The following is a 22,776-nucleotide window of genomic DNA, read 5'->3' as shown; positions in this document are numbered from 1 at the left end:
TCCCTGACCACTTCACTCCCTTAGTTGCAGTACTGTAGGGCATCACTGGTGAACAGAACCTCCTTTTACGCGATAGCACTTCCCCCACACTATCCTTTGCTGCTCCATTGTAAGCAATGGTTGTGTCAATGTTTTCAACCTCCTGATTTTTGTTGTAGTTCTGGTAGCACTAATTTGAAAGTTATCAACTGACCTTGAGCTGATCCAGAAACCTGGCACATTATGTCCATTTGAGACAAAAGAGAAAATCTAGTTTAGTTCTTTAGACTTTCAGTGTCATTACGTTCATTCCACACTCCTATCTGTAAAAAACTACACCTTGTTCTGAACAGCCTACGTCCAATGTTTGAGTCCTTTTATCAAGTGGCTCCACCCATATCACCATACCTTTGTGATTAGTGACCTGTCTGGTATCAGTATCGTTAGTACTGCCTCTACCCCAATGCATTCTCATGTCTTCATATTTGGCCAACCATTCTATGCGAATTGTCAATCTATCCTTTTTACATGGTGCATTAACCTCTTAAGGATCAGACCTTTTTTTCTCCAAATATTCACCTAAAATGACATACCCAAATCTAACTAACTGTAGCTCAGGACCTGAAGCCAGGACATGCATATGCTTGATACCATTTGAAATGAAACATTTTGAAGTTTGTGGAAATGTGAAATTAATGTAGGAGAATATAACACATTAGATCTGGTAAAAGATAATACAAACAAAAAAACAAGCGTTTTCTATTTTTTCTTATTTTCATCATCTTTGAAATGCAAGAAATAGGCCACACTATAATATTGCAGTTTTGGCGCAATTTTGATTTTGGCCACTAGATGGCAGCACTGTGTGTGCAAAGTTTCAGATTGATCCAGTGAAGCATTGCAAAACTGGACTATTTTGTATGAAGTCTGCCCAAATGCGCCGAATTGGTCAATTTATACATTTTCAAGTACATAACTATAGAGAACATACAAAAATGATATGGTAATGCAAAATGTAAGTTTACACACTCCCGGGAATGTCATACATGATGGATCATTAGCTTATACACTAACTTTCACACATCTAGATGGCCGGATGGGTTGGGTGTGGAGCCAGAGACTGCAGTGTTTCAAACTGTAAAACCCAGTTCCTACATTTGAATAAAAAATTGATTTTATCAAACAAAACTATGCTACATTTGATCTCTGGAACCCTTAGGATGACAAATCAGAGCAAGATTACTGAATGTAAGGACATTATTTACCTTCAGAGGTGAATGTATCAAACCAGTTGCCATGATACGTTTTTTGTTGATGTGCACTCTCCTCAAAAAATAGCATGGTATTTTTTCACTGTAATAGCTACTGTAAATTGGACAGTGCAGTTAGATTAACAAGAATTTAAGCTTTCTGCCCATATACAGTAAGACATGTGTATATCCTGGAAAGTTTGCTGTTACTCATCTTCTGCACATCTATCACTCCAGTGTTAATACTAAATTGTAATTATTTTGCACTATGGCCTATTTATTGCCTTACCTCCATAACTTACTACATTTGCACACACTGTATATAGATTTTCTATTGTGTTATTGACTGTACGTTTTGTTTATTCCATATGTAACTCTGTGTTGTTGTTGTTTTTATCGCACTGCTTTGCTTTATCTTGGCCAGGTCGCAGTTGTAAATGAGAATTTGTTCTCAACTGGCTTACCTGGTTAAATAAAGGTTAAATAAAATAAGAAAATTAACTTACAACAGTCATGCTAAGCATGTTAGCTCAACCGTCCCGATCCCGTGAAGGTTAACCATTAAAGCAACTGACACAAAAACTATGGCGGATAAAGTAGCTCCCAGACCCCCCCCCCCCCCCCCCCCAACTGCTTGTTTACAGTGGAATCTTCTATTCCTCTGTCTCTTTAGCTCCACTTCCTGTATCATAGCGTCTTCCAACTCACCCATTATGCAGCTGGATCTTGTTTCACATGGGAAGTGTGAACCCACCGAGGAGAGGCTTTGGTCTTCACCGCTGCAGGTGCTGTAAGGAGTACCGTGTGTGGTCCAGACCAACGCCATCCCAACACCCCCGCCTGGTGAATCTTGATGTACCCTCGATCTCCGGGATTCAGCCCGTGCTCTCGGTTATCCCCTGGCGCCTGCTCCTTATGTGCTGCTTTCACCTGTGAATATACACACTGTAAGGCGTGGGTCATTTTCTGAAAATAGGACAACATAGACTCTCCCATTATTGCCAGATCACTAATTTGTGACGTGAATAACAGCTCCTGATACTCTCATCGGTCTCCCCGTTCCCACTTCATGTGGCGTGAGTCCTGTAGTGACGTTCGTTGATGCCCTCATTGACATCAGTACCACGGTTAAATTCGTAACCCAGACTTTCCCTTCGGTGCTCAACGTTTTGGCCAATTTCACCTTAATCGAACGGTTCTGACGGTCCGTAATCCCTGCCGCTTGCGGCCTATATGGACAATGAAAAGCATGTTCGATTCTCAAAGCCTTACACACAGCCTGTAGCACTTTGGAGGTGAAATGTGTCCCTTGATCAGAGTCTAGGGTTCGGAATAAGCCCCATCTAGGTATGACTTTCGTTAACAAAGTTTGTGCTACAAAGTTTGCTAAAGCTGAGGAAGTTGCGAATGCTTCTGTCCATCTGGAGAATCTGTCCACCACTACCAATGCATGAGTCTTTCCCCTGCTTCGAGGGAGTGGCCCTATAAAGTCTATCTGTAATGCTGTAAATGGTCCATCCGGCAGGGGTTGCTGTCGGGTAGGAGTAGGCATTGTACTCCTGAGTGGCGCAGCGGTCTAAGGCACTGCATCTCAGTGCTTGAGGTGTCACTACAGACCCCCTGGTTCGATTCCAGGCTGTATCACAACCGGCCGTGATTGGGAGTCCCATAGGGCAGCGCACAATTGGCCCAGCGTAATCCGGGTTTGGCCGGTGTAGGCCGTCATTGTAAATAAGAATTTGTTCTTAACTGACTTGCCTAATAAAATAAAATTGTAGGTGCAATATTGTGTTTGGCACATATCACACATCTTTTAACCCAGTCCCAAAATGTTCCCAACACCCCCTTTCCCCACCACGTCGTCTTGAACTGAGAATACATGTTCACAGCCAATTGATGTGTTGAGCCATGATACATTTCAGAGAGAGTAACATGTATCCCACTTGGTGATACGGGCCGTCCAATTGTAATATTATACCACAAACCCTCAATGTCTACTTGGCACCCGTGTTCTAACCACTCCCACATTTCTTTCTTGTTGGTTTGTTGCTGTAATTCTTTTAGACTTAGAATCCCAGCCTTGGTATTTACAATATTTACATGCGGTTCCTTAACACCTTCTCCTACTAAGGCTGCCGCTTTGGCCACTTCGTCTGCTCAGCGATTCCCTATGGCTATTTTATCCGTTCAACTAGTCTAAGCTTCATATTTCACCACTGCTAATTTACAGGGTAACTAACACGCTTCTAATAATGCTTCTACCTCACATCCATTTTTAACATGCCCCTTTGTAACCACAATGTACCGAAATCATGAACTACCCCAAATGCATATAGAGAATCTGTGTATATTGTAATATTCTCCCCTTCCGACAACCTACAAGCCTCGGCTAATGCATATAACCCTGCCACCTGGGCTGACACAGAGGCTGGCAGTGGGCCAGTGGACTGTCATTTATTTTTGCTTATTTTAGCTGTTCTTGCCATAATATGGACTTTTACCAAGTAGGGCTATCTTCTGTATACCTGTATACCTTGTTACAACACAACTGATTGGCTCAAACGCATTAAGAAGGAACAAAATTCCACAAATTAACTTTTAGGAAGGCACACCTGTTAAGTGAAATGTATTCCAGGTGAGTACCTCATGAAGCTGGTTGAGAGAATGCCAAGAGTGTGCAAAGCTGTCATCAAGGCAAAGGGTGGCTATTTGAAGAATCTCAAATATACAATATATAAACACTTCTTTGGTTACTACATGATTCCATGTGTTACTTAATAGTTTTGATGTCTTCACTATTATTCTACAATGTATAAAATAGTACAAATAAAGAGAAACCCTGGAATGAGTAGGTGTGTCCAAACTTTTGACTGGTACGGTATGTATATGTAATATATAGACCTGAGGCATACAATATATTAGTATGGTCCATGCGTCTTATTGCCTATTGATCTACATATTTCATTATTGCGATTGTGTTCCCAATACTCTATATAAGATGTATATATGTTTATAGATATGTGTTGTGTATTTACATTTTTAAAATTTTAGTCATTTAGCAGACGCCCCTTATCCAGAGCGACTTACAGTTAGTGAGTGCACACATTATTTTTTTATTTTTCATACTGGCCCCCCGTGGGAATCGAACCCACAACCCTGGCGTTGCAAACGCCATGCTCTACCAACTGAGCTACATCCCTGCCGGCCATTCCCTCCCCTACCCTGGTCGACGCTGGGCCAATTGTGTGCCGCCACATGGGTCTCCCGGTCGCGGCCGCCTACGACAGAACCTGGATTTGAACCAGGATCTCTAGTGGCACATCTAGCACTGCGATGCAGTGCCTTAGACCACTGCACCACTTGGGAGCTATCTAATGTATTGCTGCAGTGCTCACCCCCTGCTAAAATAAAGGTTAAATAAAATAAGTAATAGTAAACTTGAGTTCTAACTGATTTTGAAAAAAATCCTCAATAGTGGTAGAGAGTAACATGACCTGTGGGAGCCAACTTCAAAAGACATTTAAGTCCTCCATCCTCCACTCATTCAAATGTATGAACTGGCTTCTCCAGTCTGACCCTCTGCTGTCTCTGACTCCACACCCACCTCTGCCCAGCCATCTAGAGGTGTGAAGGTTCGTACCTTTTATGTAGGGGAGCTAATGATCCATCAAGTATGACATTCCTGGGAGTTTGTAAACTTAAATGTTTTATTACATAGCATTTTTGTACATTCTCTATAGTTATGTAATTTGACATTTATCAATTTACCAATTCGGCCACTTGGGTACATTTGGACAAACTCGTGAGGGACACCTGGGAGACTTGATACAAAATATTATGTAGAGGTCTCATTCTTCAATGTATCAGCATGAAACGTTGCACACACACAGCTGCCCTTTTGTGGACAACATCTACTCCCAACTTCCTAGGTCTTTGAATGGCCTTTCTTACGCATGTGTTTTTGTTTGTTTTATCTTTAACCAGATCTAATGTGTTATATTCTCCTACATTAATTTTCCATTTCCACAAACTTCAAAGTGTTTCTTTCAAATAGTATCAAGAATATGCACATCTCTGCTTCAGGTCCTGAGCTACAAGCAGTTAGATTTGGGTATGTCATTTTAGGCGGAAATTGAGATGAAGAGTCCTATCCTTAAGAGGTTTTTAAGTCCTATTGCTTTTATTATAATTTTTACATTGCAAACAGTGACAATTATTTTTCATGCCTCAAGAGGTACCAGATCCTGGCAAATGAGAGGTGCCAGATTCTGTTCTGGCAGGATCTGGCTCAAATTAAGCACTGGAATTACAGGATAGCTACTTTTTGGTGTAGCAGATAATTTTCGACCAACCTGAGTGATACTGTCTTCGTCGTAAATTTGTGGAAACAGGAGTCTCGTAAAATGTCTGTGTCCAGTTGCAGGGGTCCGTTCGAATTGAGAAGATTCCCTGTTATTAAAATAAATACTTGTTTTACTCCATTAAGTAATCTAACAAAGTGTACGCCACCATCTTTTCTATTTCAAGTCTTCTCTCATTGATTTAGAAAGGTCTGTGTCCAGCCCAAAGTGCCATCTGTCATGATGACAGACACCTGTCTCGATCAATGAGAGAAGACTTGAAATAGACAAGATGGCGGCGTCCACATTGTTGGATTGCTTCATGGAGCAAAAAAAGTGTTTTAATAACGGAGCATTTTCTAAATTCAAACTGAACCCCTGCAACTGTACACAGACATTATTAGATTCCTGTTTCCACAAATTGAGGACGAAGACAGTATCGCCAAGCTAAGATTGTTAGAAAATTCTCTGTGCTACACCAAACAGTACCTATCCTGTAACTCCCAGTAATGGACACCAAAGATATTTGGTTAAATTACATTATCTGTTGTAACAATCTGTAGCTAAGAAAACTGGTGATCAGCAGATGATGGGAGAGGTGGTTATGATGAAATTGCCTTTCACAAAGAAACATACTGTATGATCAGTGAAGTAAAGTTCAGGGAATACCTGTACAGCTGTGGGAGTCATAAGCAAACTGCCATTCAGCTCCTCTTGATCCATCTGCTTGAAATCCAGCATAATGTCCAATCCATCAAGAAGGATACAGTTCTGCTACAATGACACACACAGGGAAAGGAATTATGTTTCTCTCCATTTAGAATCCATTCCAAGAAGAAGCCCAGGCACAACACGGCATTGTCTGTAAGACAAAAAAGAATAAAATATACGCTATTGTACAGTTTGAATGACATCAACATTAAGGTAGAATAGTTGAACATTCATAAATTTGCACAGGCACAGATATTACATTTAGAACAATATCTAGCCTAATAGAAAGAAATATGCCATAATCCTCAACCTTTGCATAGTGACCAGACCGTTCGAATGTACCTAGGTAGGTAGGCAGACAGTATCTAGCTACAGCCATGTCTATCAGGCACGCCTAGGCAAATATTTGTATAGTAAAACCAGTTTCTCAGTTTGTATTATTGTTTCTCCTCACTGTTAACTAGTACATTTTGCTAGCTTGCTGGATAGCCAATTGCTATTTATATCTGTTAAGAATCTTCTCTTACATCAAGCCTATACTTTTGCAAGATTTAAATGGATCCACAGTCATAATCATAAGCAATGTCAACCCTCATCAATATGTTATATAGCTAGCTATATATATTTTTTTTTACAGTTGCTGATGTTACACGTTTGCTAACAAGTTACAAACACGAGGCGTGGCTAACTAGCTAGCTAATTTTCCCCAAACATCGGACACCCCCTAACCTCGGACACTCTCTAGCGGTTGGAGGACTGAATCACCTCGAACTCAACATTTAAATGGACTGAAAAATAACGGTACGTTTTGTGACTAACGACACCCTTTTAGCTAGCTGACCACCGATTTTCTGTGCAATTTATGTAAGTTAAGTTAGGTTTTGAGAGTTTTCAAAAAAGTTATATGTACACATTTTGTGGAACACGCTGCATATTGTAAAATTCGACTGCGCGACAGACCACACCTAATTTAATATCCAACTTTTTACCTCTGAAATATAGCTAACGGAAGTTCTAATGTTGCTATCTTAGTTGCTAAATGTTGATAGAACTGCTAAGTAAGCAAAAAGGAAAGAAAGTGTAAGTGTTAGATAATACATATCACGAAAACAGCTGCATGTTGTCAAGCTTTACCGTATCAAAATTGGAGTCCTCTGACGGAGGCGTTTTGCACAATCTGCAAAAATGTATTTGGAACTTTGAACCATGAACTTTTTGACACCTATCACTGTTGGCTATATTTCATCTTACAACAGCTACATAGAGGCAGTATTTAGTCAAATGGTACAATGTATGCATCAATATTACACTAATTGGGACACTAATTTTCATTACAGATAACATCAAACAAAAAACGTGGGTACACTTTCAGTTATTGTAAAAACTTTCATCACCTTTCAATGCCTTAGCTTTGAAATGTAAATGTTTATACATATTCAGATTGAGTTATCTTTCTAAAATGTGTATAGTATGCCAAGTTATTTAGCTACATGTATTTACCACTGCAGCATGGAGAAAGTCAAGAGGAAGCAGTGGAGTGAGGTGGACATGTTCCATGCCATGGAGGACTGCGGGGCAGGGATGGCTATCCGCCAGGCTGCCAAGGTTAGGAATCTTTTGTTTTTAGGAGATTACCATGTGTATGTGAATTTTGTCTGCTAGTAACAGTTTTCTTTTCTTATCTACCAAGGTGCATGGTGTACCTCGGCAGACCCTGGCGGACAGGCTGAGCGGCCGGGTGACCCATGGTTGTCGCAGTGGACCACCCACATTGCTTGCACCAGAGGATGAAAAGTCTCTGGTGCAGTACTGTATCTACTGCGCCAGCCACGGGTTCCCTTTCACCAGACAGAGGCTGATGAAATACGCCGACAAAATACGCAGGTATTTTATGTTCTATGTGTTTATGTATGTAGATTGGTGGACTGACTGTTCTCAATGTGTGTGATGTAAATGTGGATGTGTATGTTGATGCCAAAACAAACATTGTCATCCTGGATGGACAATTATATATTCTATTCTATTGTAGGTTTCGGCACCCAGGGGAAAAAATCCCACCACTGGGGAAGAGGTGGTGGGAAATGTTCAGGAGGAGGCACAAGAACCTAAGCATGAGGAGGCCGGACACCCTGGATAGGGGGAGAGCTGAGTGTGCCACACGTCCGACGATGGACACCTTCTTCACATCTTATGAGAAGAACTTGGAGGAGAGTGGGTTGAGGGAGAAACCCAGACAAATCTATAACTGTGATGAGTCTGGGTTTCGTAGCGACCATAGCAGGCACAAAGTGCTGGCTCCCCGGGGCGCAAAACAGGTGTACCAGCAGGCTCCGGGGACCAAGGAGCACATCACAGTGCTGGCCTGCTTCAACGCAACTGGGGAAGACGTCCCGCCGTTTATCATCTACCCCAAGTGTTTCCCCGGTGGCCACTACACACTGGGAGGCCCCCCCCCAAGCCTTGTATGGACGGTCAAGCAGTGGCTACATTGACGGGGACCTGTTCAGGAAGTGGTTTCAGCACTTCATTAAGCATACAGTGAAAGAGCGCCCTCTCCTTCTCCTCTTCGATGGGCACAAGAGCCACATGGACCCGGAAGTGCTCGCGGCGGCACTAAGGGAAGGGGTTATACTTCTTTGTCTTCCACCACACTGCACCCATATCCTGCAGCCGCTGGACGTGGCATACTTTGGCCCTTTAAAGGCTGAGTTTTCCAAGGTAGCTGGAGACCTTAGCCATTTTGACCACTCCTACATGGTAAACAAATCAGAATTTGCCAGAGTATTCCGCTACCCGTACCAACGATGCAAGGACATGCGCTATGTGGTGGAAGGGTTTAAGAAGTGTGGCCTCTTCCCTTTTGACCCTTCAGCCATTGAAGGGTCCCGTTTAATGCCGTCTCGGACCCTACCGGGTCCCAACACCGCCTCTACTGGAACCAGCAGCACTGTGCCATTCATCAGCACCTCCTCCCCAGCGACCACAGGAGGACCCTCAGCCCCTGCTCCAGTCCCAGCCGCTGCTCCAGTCCCATCCCTAGCTCTAGAAGAGCACCCCCTAATAGAGGGGGGGCTGATAGCGAAGGACCTGGGGCACATCCTTACTGTCCTGAAGTATCGGCTGGACCGATACAGAAGACTCCCTGTGGTCGCCACATGCCTCACCGGGGAGGAATACACGCGCCAGTGGCAGGAGAGGGGTGAGAAGGAGAGGGCCGAGGCAGAGGAGAAAGAGCGTCGGGCAGCCCTCAGAACACAGAGGGCACAGGAGAGGGCTGCCATGGATGAGACCATTGACGCCATAGCCTCTGCTGGACCCCCTGCTGGAACCACTCCTGACAGCTGCATCACCACTGCCAGTGCCTCCCAGTGTGCAACACCTGTAGGAGCCGCCGGAGTCCCCAGCTGCAGAAGAAGGCCACATGACTACTCTCCCGGCCACACCATCGTCGGCCCCTCAACCCCACCATTACAAACACCAGCTCCTCCAAGCCATCGTTGGCGGTTTTGTCCACCACCACCCCAATGCACACCATCCCCCATGTCTGTCACCACCAACATGGCCTCCTCTGGAACAACTGCCTCCTCCGTCTCCCCTGGTCACACCACCATAGCAGCCTCGTCTGGTGTCCCTGCCCCCTGCAATTTGAATACCACCACCTCCACAGGTAAACACATGTTAAATTATGAAAAAAATGACTGTTTGTTATCTGTTTTATAAAACAGCAATGTAAAATATATATATATATATATATATATATATATATATATATATATATATATATATATCTTTACATATCTACAGTACATAGCACCAGCCCTCAAGTCATCTCCACCTCCTCCAAAACCTCTGCAGCTTCCTCCAGAGGTATTGATGTAAAAAAGTTGAAAAGGGTTTTCATGCAACATGCTCTGTCTAACATAACTTTTTCTGAAACTGCAGCACAGAAAAGGAAGAGAAAAGCTACACCGGTCACATCTGTCACACCACCCATGGCACCACTCTCAGATACTTCATAATCTGTTTTTCTCGCTCTCTCAGTTGTATCAATTACTATTGTTGTTGAAGAACTTCTACATTTTCCAAAACCATATTAATCAATTTGTATTATTATTTTATTTTTTATAAAAGAAGACACCACCTGCTGTGCTCGCTGCGGGGAGCGTGATCCGCCTGCAAGCTCCTCTCAGGAGTGTAGATCCGAGGTGCCATGGGTGTGCTGTGACTTCTGCCAGCACTGGTTCCACTGCAGGTGTGTGCAGTGGGATCAAGAGGTAGCGGTGAAGCCAGATTTTTATTGTGATTTTTGTGACAATATAGGGATGGAGGTCGAGATTTAATTGTTTGTTTTGTTTGTGTTCATATGAAATTATTTATTTGTTCAAAAAAATAAATGTCTAAAATATAATATATGTATTTATTGAACCCATCTTGTGTATTTCTTCCTTTACTTTCCAAGTGCACCTCTGCAACACAAACTCCAACAGTGTTTTCATTGTTTATGTTAATGCACATAACTGAAATTAAAGTGTATTTGATGTAAATTATTAATACTCATATTTTATTTGGTTACAACACTGAATATGTTGGTGAAGAACCATTTTTTAAGAGTCCACAGGAGGGCACACTGGGCTACGCAATGAAAAGTTGACAGGCAAATCATTATTTTTTACCGGAAGACTAGCCAACTAGTCAACTATCTAGTAAACACTTCGGGTAGGTGGTTGGTGTCTCTTTTTTCAACAAAATTAAACGGATATATCTTGTAATTGAACAAAATAGTAAGGTGGCCAATAACTGGGGGCCGTATGCCGATAATACGGGACATATTTTTTTGCTAAACCGCTTATCAAAAGCTGATAACAGTAGTATTTCCAATGAAATGTCAAACTTGGTAATTGCTAACCCGTTAGCTAACATTTTTACGACACCAATAATCACAAAACATTGAAGGCTTGATCACAAGATAACACTGTTGAAGGTAATATATTTCTTAAACGCTGTTGAATATGCCGATAATACGGGATTATACGCTAGCCAGCTCCAGTCATGTGCTAATGTTGGCTGGTAAACCTAGCTTTAAGTTGCTGGTTGTAACATTGTAGCTTGCAGTTTAGTAGCCATATCTACGACTAAAAAGAGAAGAGGTTTTACAATTGAGATACAATAGCTCTCCGATTGTAAAACCTTTTCTATTTTTTGTCATAGATCATGGCTACCTGTAGTTGTTTAGCTATCTTAGCTAGCTAGCTTAGCAAACAGAAAAATAATTCAATTTCCCCCACTGAAACACAGTAGTATGTTAGCCAGCAATACACAATATGGGTTTCAGCAGATAAACTACACTTAGCTAGCTATGTGGCTTGCAGGAAAAATAATTTACTTAGCTAGCCACTGTATTTGTCATCTGCTGTCTTGGTGGTGGCATCAGCTATAGCTGAGCTAAATCCAACTCTTTGTTTCGAATCCTCTTCACTATATTCTGGTTGAAACATATATGATTGAATGTCACCATGTAGCTAATAGAACATAAAAAAATGCTCCATTGTCGAATTCATGTTGATGAGAGGAATCACTTGAAGCCATTGCGGTCTGGTCCATTCTTTCAGTTTTGCCCAAAGGATTGCGTTGTTAGTGTCCACCTCCCTTTCAAAAAAGCCTGAATTGGGGGAGGGACGGGGTCTGCACACGAAGCACCGCATCAGTGCCCAACCTCACTAATGCTCTTTTGGCTGTTATAGCAGCAAAGGGTGGACTAATTCCATATTATAGCCCATGATATTGGAATGAGATGTTCGACGAGCAGGTGTCCACATACTTTTGGTCATATAGTGTATCTGTATTCCACCTTCGGCTTCAAAAAAGTGTTTCTGCTCACTCCTTTCCCCCCATACCATCTGTCCAACAGGCCCTCTCAATGGTCAAAGAAGCCCTGAGAACCTCCATAATTAGAAACACCAGTGATCCAAGCAATCCTCAGCCTAAAGGTTGATGAAAAATGTATGCGCATTATGTTCAGGATTAAAGTGTGATTTCCCTCTTGCTCACTTTCTTTCATTATCCGATTTCCACTATTGGTAAACTTTCACTTGACATGAAACATTGATCACCCTCTTCCTTCGTGGATCACTGGTGCCGGCTATAGCCGCTAATGGCTGTGGACAGGCATCTTCCGCTATGGCCCTGTGGCAGGTAAGGCGGCGTGTTAAAAAGACCATTATGGTAATGCTAATTTCGTAGAGGGACGGTGGGAAGGCTGCCCTGACGCGCCTTGTCTCCATCATTAGTAGGAACATGTTGGGATGGGGGGAGGCTTTTATGGGAACCCAACCCTTTCCATGGCTTTCAAATTGGAATCTGGAGGAGTGTGACCACTCAACAAGCAAACCTTAACAACTCATTTCCATCGTAGAATGCAACCTAGATTGAGTGTTATGTAATATTGGACTCATCTTGGCCAATCCAAAATTGCTAGGCTGTGGATCACAAAGCCTTCGTTATATTCAGAGCAGAGGCCTATGCACATTAGCAAAGAAACCTTTCATTGGTGAATGGAAATGCGGCAAGAGTCAAACCGGAAAAACTGTGCTATGTGGCTGGTTGGGGGTGTCAGGACTAATGGTCATAACTCATAATTTGTAAGTGGTGCAGTTTGATGTTTTTGCTTTGGCATTTTGTTATCTAACCTTACCCGTACCTTAATCACTTGCTAGCATGTCTAAACTTAACCTTACCTTAAAGCTTTGAGCCACTGGAAGGTATATTTTAGGGGAAAGTGAAGTGCCTCAGCTCTGCACTACTGAGGAATACATTTCTTGTCTCCCCCTATCAAACTGTACATACACACAGATACAGTAGCCTACATAGCTGGTATAGGGAGACTTACTCATTTTAATACAATAATCTAAATACTGTCCTCAACAGTACAGGAGGGGCCAAAATCAAGAACAATTGGTCTCAGTGTCTACCGTGTGTGGGAGGAGTGCCCATTTTACCAAGAGTTCATCTCTTCGGAGAGTCCCTTACTCTACAGTGGACCCATCTGTCTCATTCATGCAGCCAAGCAGGGCAATGATCCCCCCACAGTCCCAAACAGATGCCACCTGTAAACCCCCACCACTGAACAAATGCTACCTGTACAACTGCCAAGCCTCCAATAATATGACATGCTTTAACCTAAAAAAAATGTGCAAGTGACACAAACCCTTGTGTCACCCCATCAGATATTGTGGCAGTCTACAAAATATCAGGTATAGCGATGACTTACACTTCTCATTTATGCGTCTTGAAAGAGAAGAAAATCCTTGTCTAATGTTTTTTTACATGCCATCAGTAAATGATTCTCAATAGGGGAAATAATTCATATTAATTGGTTATACATCCAGTCTTGCAATCGAAGTCAATACGATTCTTATCCAATGGTCCCACCGTAGTTAAATGAATCTTGCTATTTTTTTCTCTCGCTCTCATAATAAATGTTTCATGTCAAATGAGAGATCATTTCTGTCAATCTCCTATTTGCCTGAGGGGGCCTGCAAGGCATAAGTAGAAAGGTGCTTTTTCACTCATTTTGTTTAAAGCCTATCTGCTGTGCTGTTGACTTTCAATGAGTACGGTTACATGTCAGATTGATATAATAGTTTGATTAAAAAGGGTATATGCTTTGCATGAAGAACGATTTCCCTAATAATCATGTTTACATGGACACATCTGAAATCAGGCTACCCGATGGCACTCTTATGAATGCAGAACATTTAAATAAAGCTTATACCACAGCGGCATGTTATTTTTGGGAAGCATATTTGATTCTGAGTTCGGAAATATTATGTTTGTACGTGAAAACTACTTCTAAGATGCATATATTCAGTTGTTCCAAACTCACTTCACTCGCACTAAAGAGGGAGGCTTGCATTACCGGTGCTGGCACATGCTCAGATCAAATACACTGCTGGAACACCGATTAAGGTGTTTACATGTCCTAATAATTATAATGATTGCTCAGAAAACCAGGTGTTTTAATCGGCGTATGCTTACTTCGATTTTTACCTTATGCCGATTAAGATAAGCAGAGTAAGGTGTTTACATGACTATTGCATAATCTGCCATAATCAGTTTAATATTGAATTATTAGTGTGCATGTAAACGTACACATTGTGACACTTTTGTCTTTCTCCTCTCGACTGTCCTGAGTGTTTGACCTGGCCCAATCTTGGTTCTAAAGCACATGTCAAACTCATTCCACGGAGGGCCGAGTGTCTGCAGGTTTTCGCTCCTCCCTTGTACTTGATTGATGAATTAAGGTCATGTATTAGTAAGGACCTCCCCACACCTGGTTATCTAGGGTTTAATTGAAAGGAAAAACCAAAAACCTGCAGACAGTAGGCTCTCCATGGAATGAGTTTGACACCCCTGCTCTAAAGGGTTATATAACCTTTAACAGGTAGTGCAAGGACTGGAAATGACCAGCTCTTGCAGTCAGCCAATCCCTGTCTGATGATATGCACAGGAAGTATATTTCTTTATAAATTATGAACGACAGACACTTGTACAACCCTGTTTTGTATTTTTCGGAACTTCCATTCCAAGTATTCGGGCCAACAATATATATCGATGATAGGGCCGTTGCCATTGATGCCAGAAACGTTGATGGTTACGAGCCACAAACACGTTAACTTCTACAGTAATTGTGTTTTTGTAGCACTGGTTTACATTTACTGCGATAGCTGCAATGGCCTCAACGGCGTCATCGCTATTTTTTAAGTATCGTTTCAAGTCTTTGGGACAAAATGCAAACAGCCTTTAGCCTCATTTTCCTTTTCCCACTCCCGGAATGGCCCCGCGTTGACATCCCTGTGGAAGTGACTGATTGCAGCTCCCACACAAGGCACTGTGTTTCTCCATCTCTCTTCTGGGAAGCTGTTCTTGGAAACACTCTTTTTCGAGGTGATAATGTGGAGGCGCCCAGGTGGAGGAAGAGGAAGTCATCAGCCATTCGCTATCACAGCCGAGGCATGTGAACGTAGTATATGAACATAGGCAGCTGTTCATTCAGTTTGAATGCTAATGAAGTTCTATTTAGAGAATAGTCTATTCACAGCACATGTAAATCTGTAGCACTCCTTCAGACATACAGTGCATTCGAAAAGTATTCAGACCCCTTGAACCCTACCTAACAGGACTATTTACAGTGCATTGTGGACTTTTTCCACATTTTGTTACATTACAACCTTATTCTAAAATGGATGACATTTTTTATTTTATCTACCCACAATACCCCATAATGACAAAGCAAAAACAGGTTTTTTGACATTTTTTCTAATGTATAAAAAAAAAATATATATATATATATATATATATATATATATATATATATATATATATATATATATATATATATATATATATATATATATATATATCACATTTACATAAGTATTCAGACCCTTTACTCAGTACTTTGTTGAAGCACCTTTGGCAGTGATTACATCCTTGAGTCTTCTTGGGTATGACACTACAAGCTTGGCACACCTGTTATTTGGGGAGTTTCTCCCATTCTTCTCTGCAGATCCTCTCAAGCTCTGTCAGGTTGGATGGGGAGTATCGCTGCACAGCTATTTTCAGGTCAGTCCAGAGATGTTCAATTGTTTAAGTCCGGGCTCTGGCTGGGCCACTCAAGGACATTCAGAGCCTTGTCCCGAAGCCACTCCTGCATTGTCTTGGCTGTGTGCTTAGGATTGTTGTCCTGTTGGAAGGTGAACTTTCGCCCCAGTCTGAGGTCCTGAGCACACTGGAGCAGGTTTTCATAAATAATCTCTCTGTACTTTGCTCTGTTCATCTTTGCCTCGATCCTGACTAGTCTCCCAGTCCCTGCCGCTGAAAAACATTCCCACAGCATGATGCTGTCACCACCATGCTTCACCGTAGGGAAAGGTGCCAGGTTTCCTCCAGACGTGATCCTTGGTATTCAGGCCAAAGAGTTCAATCTTGGTTTCATCAGACCAGAGAATCTTGTTTCTCATGGTCTGAGAGTCCTTTTGGTACCTTTTGGCAAACTCCAAGCGGGCTGTCATGTGCCTTTTACTGAGGAGTGGCTTCTGTCTGGCCATTCTACCATAAAGGCCTGATTGGTGGAGTGCTGCAGAGATGGTTGTCCGTCTGGAAGGTTCTCCCATCTCCACAGAGGAACACTGGTGCTTTGTCAATGTGACCATCGGGTTCTTGGTCACCTCCCTGACCAAGGTCCTTTTCCCCGATTGCTCAGTTTGGCCGGGTGCGCAGCTCTAGGAAGAGTCTTGGTGGTTCCAAACTTCTTCCATTTAAGAATGATGGAGGCCACTGTGTTCTTGGGGACCTTCAATGCTGCAGACATTTTTTGGTACCCTTCCCCAGATCTGTGCCTCGACATAAAATGTGGAAAAAGTCAAGGGGTCTGAATACTTTCCGAATGCGCTGTATACATTCCTACGTAATCACTCAAATAATTTGCTATGTGACACATACTATACACATAGAGCTGTGCTGCTTTCTTTGTTACCCTTCAGCACAACCGGGTAGGAGGGAGGTGGTTATGGAATGGCCCTGTGTGTTTGAAGTGTATTAGATCCGTGCAGTAGCAGTTGTGCTTACTCGTTTATTTGTTGCGGTTCTCTTCCTTGAGTTCATCCAGTGTGGTTTGTTTCACCTGAATTGCGGTGTTGGGAGTGTGGGAAAACAGGACCTGTGGTATGACTGAAAGGAGATCTGTTGTTTACCAGGACATCTTGCTTGAATCTTGCCTGCAAGGTTTCAACTTGTCATCTTGATGGGGCTCTTATTATTGTACCATGCCCAAGTAGTTCTGTGCGTTTTTATTGAAGATTACAACATTATGATACTGGTCTTGTTCTTGCAAGACAGCTGTGAAGTATGAATTTCTGATAATACTGGTCTTCATGGAGGACACACGATGGATGTAGCTTGTAACTTCTATGAGTGGCCTCTTTGCAAGGGACACCATCTGTTGAGGGAGTTGGCAGTTATGCACTTTTCAATCATAAACAGAGATTTTATTTTAGACATTTGGGCAGGGCCGTGCACAGACCTTTCAGGTGGCAGGTGCTCAAAACGAAAAAAGGGCATTAACACTTTTTAGCATAGGCCTATTAATTCTGCAACAACACACTCATCACAAATTGTAAGCAAGCTAGTTACAGTGCCTCCTAAAGAAATGATTGACATCAGGAAAAGAGAGTAGGCTATCATGATTGATGTAAATCTGCTAGTTAGTTAGCTCAAACATTTGTTTGCTGATTGTGATTTATCGTCAATGCTCTTAAATAATAACTTCATAATATAATATTCTAACATGATATATGCAGGGCCCGAGAGAGACTAACCGTGCCAGAATCGTCCCGAAGTTCAATTTCAACCATCCCAAACTGAACGTAAACAATCGCCATTTAAAATACTTTTTTTTTTTACGTTTTGATTTGCCAACATGGGTCTAGGGCAAAGGTAATTCACAATGCTTTAAAATTAGGCTAATACAGTTGTTTACATACACTAAGTTGACTGTGCCTTTAAACAGCTTGGAAAATTCCAGAAAATGATGTCATGGCTTTAGAAGATTCTGATAGGCTACCTGACATCACTTGAGTCAATTGGAGGTGTACCTGTGGATGTATTTCAAGGCATACCTTCAAACTCAGTGCCTCTTTGCTTGGCATCATTGGAAAATCAAAAGAAATCAGCCAAGACCTCAGAAAAGAATTGTAGACCTCCACAAGTCTGGTTCATCCTTGGGAGCAATTTTGAAACGCCTGAAAGTATCACGCTCATCTGTACAAACAATAGTACTCAAGTATAAACACCATGGGACCACGCAGCTGTCATACCGCTAAGGAAGGAGACAAATTCTGTCTCCTAGAGATGAACATACTTTGGTGTGAAAAGTGCAAATCAATCCCAGAACAACAGCAAAGGACCTTGTGAAGATGCTGGAGGAAACAGGTACAAAAGTATCTATATCCACAGTAAAACAAGTCCTATATCAACATAACCTGAAAGGCCGCTCAGCAAGGAAGAAGCCACTGCTCCAAAACCACCATAAAAAAGTCAGACTACGGTTTGCAACTGCACATGAGGGCAAAGATCTTACTTTTTGGAGAAATATCCTCTGGTCTGATGAAACAAAAATAGAACTGTTTGGCCATAATGACCATTGTTATGTTTGGAGGAAAAAGGGGGTTGCTTGCAAGTCGAAGAACATCATCCCAACCTTGAAGCATGGGGGTGGCAGCATCATGCTGTGGGGGTGCTTTGCTGCAGGAGGGACTGGTGCACTTCACAAAATAAATGGCATCATGAGGAAGGAAAATGATGTGGATATATTGAAGCAACATCTCAAGACATCAGTCAGGAAGTTAAAGCTTGGTCACAAATGGGTCTTCCAAATGGACAATGACCCCAAGCATACTTCCAAAGTTGTGACGAAATGGCTTAAGGACAACAAAGTCAAGGTATTGGAGTGGCCATCACAAAGCCCTGACCTCAATTCTATAGAAAATGTGTGGGCAGAACTGAAAAAGTTTGTGCGAGAAAGGAGGCCTACAAACCTGACTCAGTTACACCAGCTCTGTCAGGAGGAATGGGCCAAAATTCACCCAACTTATTGTGGGAAGCTTGTGGATGGCTACCCAAAACGTTTGACCCAAGTTAAACAATTTAAAGGCAATGCTATCAAATACTAATTGAGTGTATGTAAACTTCTGACCCACTGGGAATGTGATGAAAGAAATAAAAGCTGAAATAAATAATCCTTTCTACTATAATTCTGACATTTCACATTCTTAAAATAAAGTGGTGATCCTAACTGACCTAAGACAGGGAATTTTTACTAGGACTAAATGTCAGGAATTGTGAAAAACTAAGTTTAAATGTATTTGGCTAAGGTGTATGTAAACTTCCGACTTCAACTGTATCAAATAACCTAACAATTATCCTGAAGTATTCCTTGCTGCGTCTCTGTGTGTCTCTTTTTGTCTTTCTTTCTCTTAGAAAAAAGTTTGTGTCTATCCTTGTCTCGATTTTTCTACGTGGAGGGCCATAGTAGCTACAGTATGTGACTGCGTTGCCTTGCATTTTTGTGTGGAAATGTTTTCACCACGGCCTGTAGGCCTAGGTTGCGGGCCCGACTGTTTCTATACTAAGTATTGACAACCCAGACAGTCTTTCCTGAAACATTATATGTTCAGCCATTGTGCGTTATATGTTAATTGCGTTGCACACAATTTAAACGTAGTCTCGAATGATGCATGCCAAGATATACCAGAGATAAGGGTCTGTTGATATTGCAACCACACAACTCAAATGCCGGTTCACCAGTGTTAACGAAATCGGAAACTACTTTTTTTGTATGAGCCCTCAAGAACTGTTGTCCGCCAAAGATGATAATCAAATTTATTGGCTGTCCAGTATTCAGAAGACCTGTCCCCAGAGCTTCCTATACAGTTAATGTCTTTCCATAACATGTTGAGGCTAGCAATTAAGCAGAATGAGAGGCTCTATTAAATATGTTACAGAACTGCTTATTTGAAACAGCACTCCTTTCTGCCCAGTTTCCCTGATGTTGCTACGGCATCAAGCTGTTTTTAACCATCCTTGTAACTGTCACTTCTGCGGAAAGATCATTTTCTAAACTAAAACTAATATAGAAGTACCTAAGTAGCATTAGGCTCTCGATCTGATATGCAGTTTTGAACACCTGCGTAAGCTCCACTCATTGCACTGGCGCCGTCGTAGCCTTGACCACGGTCTAAGACGTTGGTTGATCCCGTGGGAGACCCGGGTTCATATCTTGTGTGTTACACACACACAGTAGAGCAAGAGAGCAAGCAATGACGTTGTGCACATATGTGACGTAGTACGCAATTTTCTGGGACTTTTGGCTCTTGAGCACTACTTTCAAAACTACTGGCTAGAAAGTATACAATTGTACCAGAGAATATCTTTAATTGTTTGAAACATGGACATTTTACTTCATATTATGAGGCATGTCTTATCTTGCTTCAAACTATCTTAGCAAAAAATCAGACCATAGAAATGCAGAGGGAATTATTTTAGACAATAGTATTTCTCTCCTGTACTATTTGTTTTCAAATCAACTTTCTTTAATTATCCAGAAGCCAAAGGCACAAACGTAGTCATATTAGCAACCCATCCTAGTTGGTACATCCTTAGATCTTCCCTCTTTCTAAATTTCCTACAGATATTTCCATCTCTGACTGCAGCATGAAATCGCTTGTAAGGTGTGCTTTCCACAACGTTGTTTTTTCGCCGCATTGGTTGAAGCTTAATGTTAATTTCAAATATCCCTACCATCATATCTAAGCCAATTTGACATCAATGTTGCAAATCAACTTGATTGGAGGTGCACAACACACTCCTCACCTCTCGTCATGATCCGTCCGACAGTTACCGAGAACCACTATACAGGATTTTTGACAGGATTGTTAGCAATAGGGCAGTCAGACAGTTTTTGGCCCAATCCTAGCTCAAATTCTAGATGTCGGATTAAAACGAGGCTACAGTGCCCGTAAGGTGACCATTAGACTTAGATCCATTTGGACTGAATATATTTGTAAATGTTTTATTACATTCACAATTTACCTCTCTCACGTGCACATTTCTGCCCAATATAACTCAACGATGTGCTACCTTTTTGTAGCATTTCTGACAATGCTAACATCTTTTCAGCCAAATCTCAGACTTCTAAAACCAGGTGCAACTCGGTTGCTGTGCAACAGTAGCAGCTAGTTAGTAGAAGGATAGCAGCTGTAGCTATCTAGCTAACACCAGTTGGATAAGAAGCAAAAGGAAGGTAGCTAGCTTTGCAATGGAAGGTTTTCATATGGCTGAAGTCATCTGTGTAAACTGCTGAACTGGATACTTGCGTGTAGTCAGAGCACAAACAAATAAGCTAGTGAACTTTCTTGGCTGCTATTATAGCCAGTTACAGTGGCTTGCGAAAGTATTCACCCCCCTTGGCATTTTTCCTATTTTGTTGATTTTTTGGGGGGTTGTATCATTTGATTTACACAACATGCCTACCACTTTGAAGATGCAAAATATTTTTTGAAACAAACAAGAAATAAGACACAAAAACAGAAAACTTGAGCCTGCATAACTATTCACCAACCCCAAAGTCAATACTTTGTAGAGCCACCTTTTGCAGCCATTACAGTTGCAAGTTTCTTGGTGTATGTCTCTATAAGCTTGGCACATCTAGTCACTGGGCGTTTTGCCCATTCTTCAAGGCAAAACTGCTTCAGCTCCTTCAAGTTGGATGGGTTCCACTGGTGTACAGCAATCTTTAAGTCACACCACAGATTCTCAATTTGATTGAGGTCTGGGCTTTGACTAGGCCATTCCAAGACATGTAAATGTTTCCCATTAAACCACTCGAGTGTAGCTATAACAGTATATATAACTTCCGTCTCGCTTCCGCATTGTCTCCGTGCTGCTGTGCTGTTTGTTGCTACTTGGCTACCTGCCAAACTATTCACGTTTTACTTTTAATAAACGTTTAATCAATCTCTGTGTTCAACAAATTTACCAACTTTTTAGTTTTGTCCTCACTCATCTTTTTTTCGTTAAACTTTTTCACCCCGGACGTTTATCCCGAGACGGAAGAGTCATTTTCCTGTGCGTTTTAGCTGCCAACTTTACGTTATTTTCCTTTTTTCCATCGCAACTTTTTTCCCTTATTCAACTTTTTCACTCCGGACGCTTTATCTGGACATGGTTCATCAACATCTTCAACAGCCGAAGCTAAGTAGTAACATTAACATGATGTCTTCTAATTGCAGTCGCTGTACTCATAATATACAGGAGAACGATCGCCTTACGGCGAGAATAGCTGTGCTACAAGCCCAGCTTCAGACGCAATCGTTAGGCAAGGGTAATCTCAGTGTAGGAAAGGAAGAAACAGCGTCTGTGCCACCAGTAAGTACAGACAGTAACGTTAGTATAAATCCCCCCGCACAGTCCCCGCAGCCGGACAACTTTCTCATGGCTTCTGGAGGGAAATACTGTTGGAATGCTCAACCGGTGTCGCTCATTCAGCCGACAGAAACCTTCAACCGGTTTTCCCCATTATGTAGCGAGTCGGAGTCTGAGTCTGAGTCTTCTCTAGTCTCTACTCCTCCCGTTACGGGGTCTGAGACGCCGAAGGCTCCCACCATTAGCTCTGACAAATTGAAAACCCTAGTCATTGGCGACTCCATTACCCGCAGTATTAGACTTAAAACGAATCACCCAGCGATCATACACTGTTTACCAGGGGGCAGGGCTACCGACGTTAAGGCTAATCTAAAGATGGTGCTGGCTAAAGCTAAAACTGGCGAGTGTAGAGAGTATAGAGATATTGTTATCCACGTCGGCACCAACGATGTTAGGATGAAACAGTCAGAGGTCACCAAGTGCAACATAGCTTCAGCGTGTAAATCAGCTAGAAAGAT

The sequence above is a fragment of the Coregonus lavaretus genome, assembly GCF_964263955.1.
Source record: "Coregonus lavaretus genome assembly, chromosome: 5".
In the NCBI taxonomy this organism is placed as follows: Eukaryota; Metazoa; Chordata; class Actinopteri; order Salmoniformes; family Salmonidae; genus Coregonus; species Coregonus lavaretus.
This window is presented reverse-complemented; position numbering follows the sequence as displayed.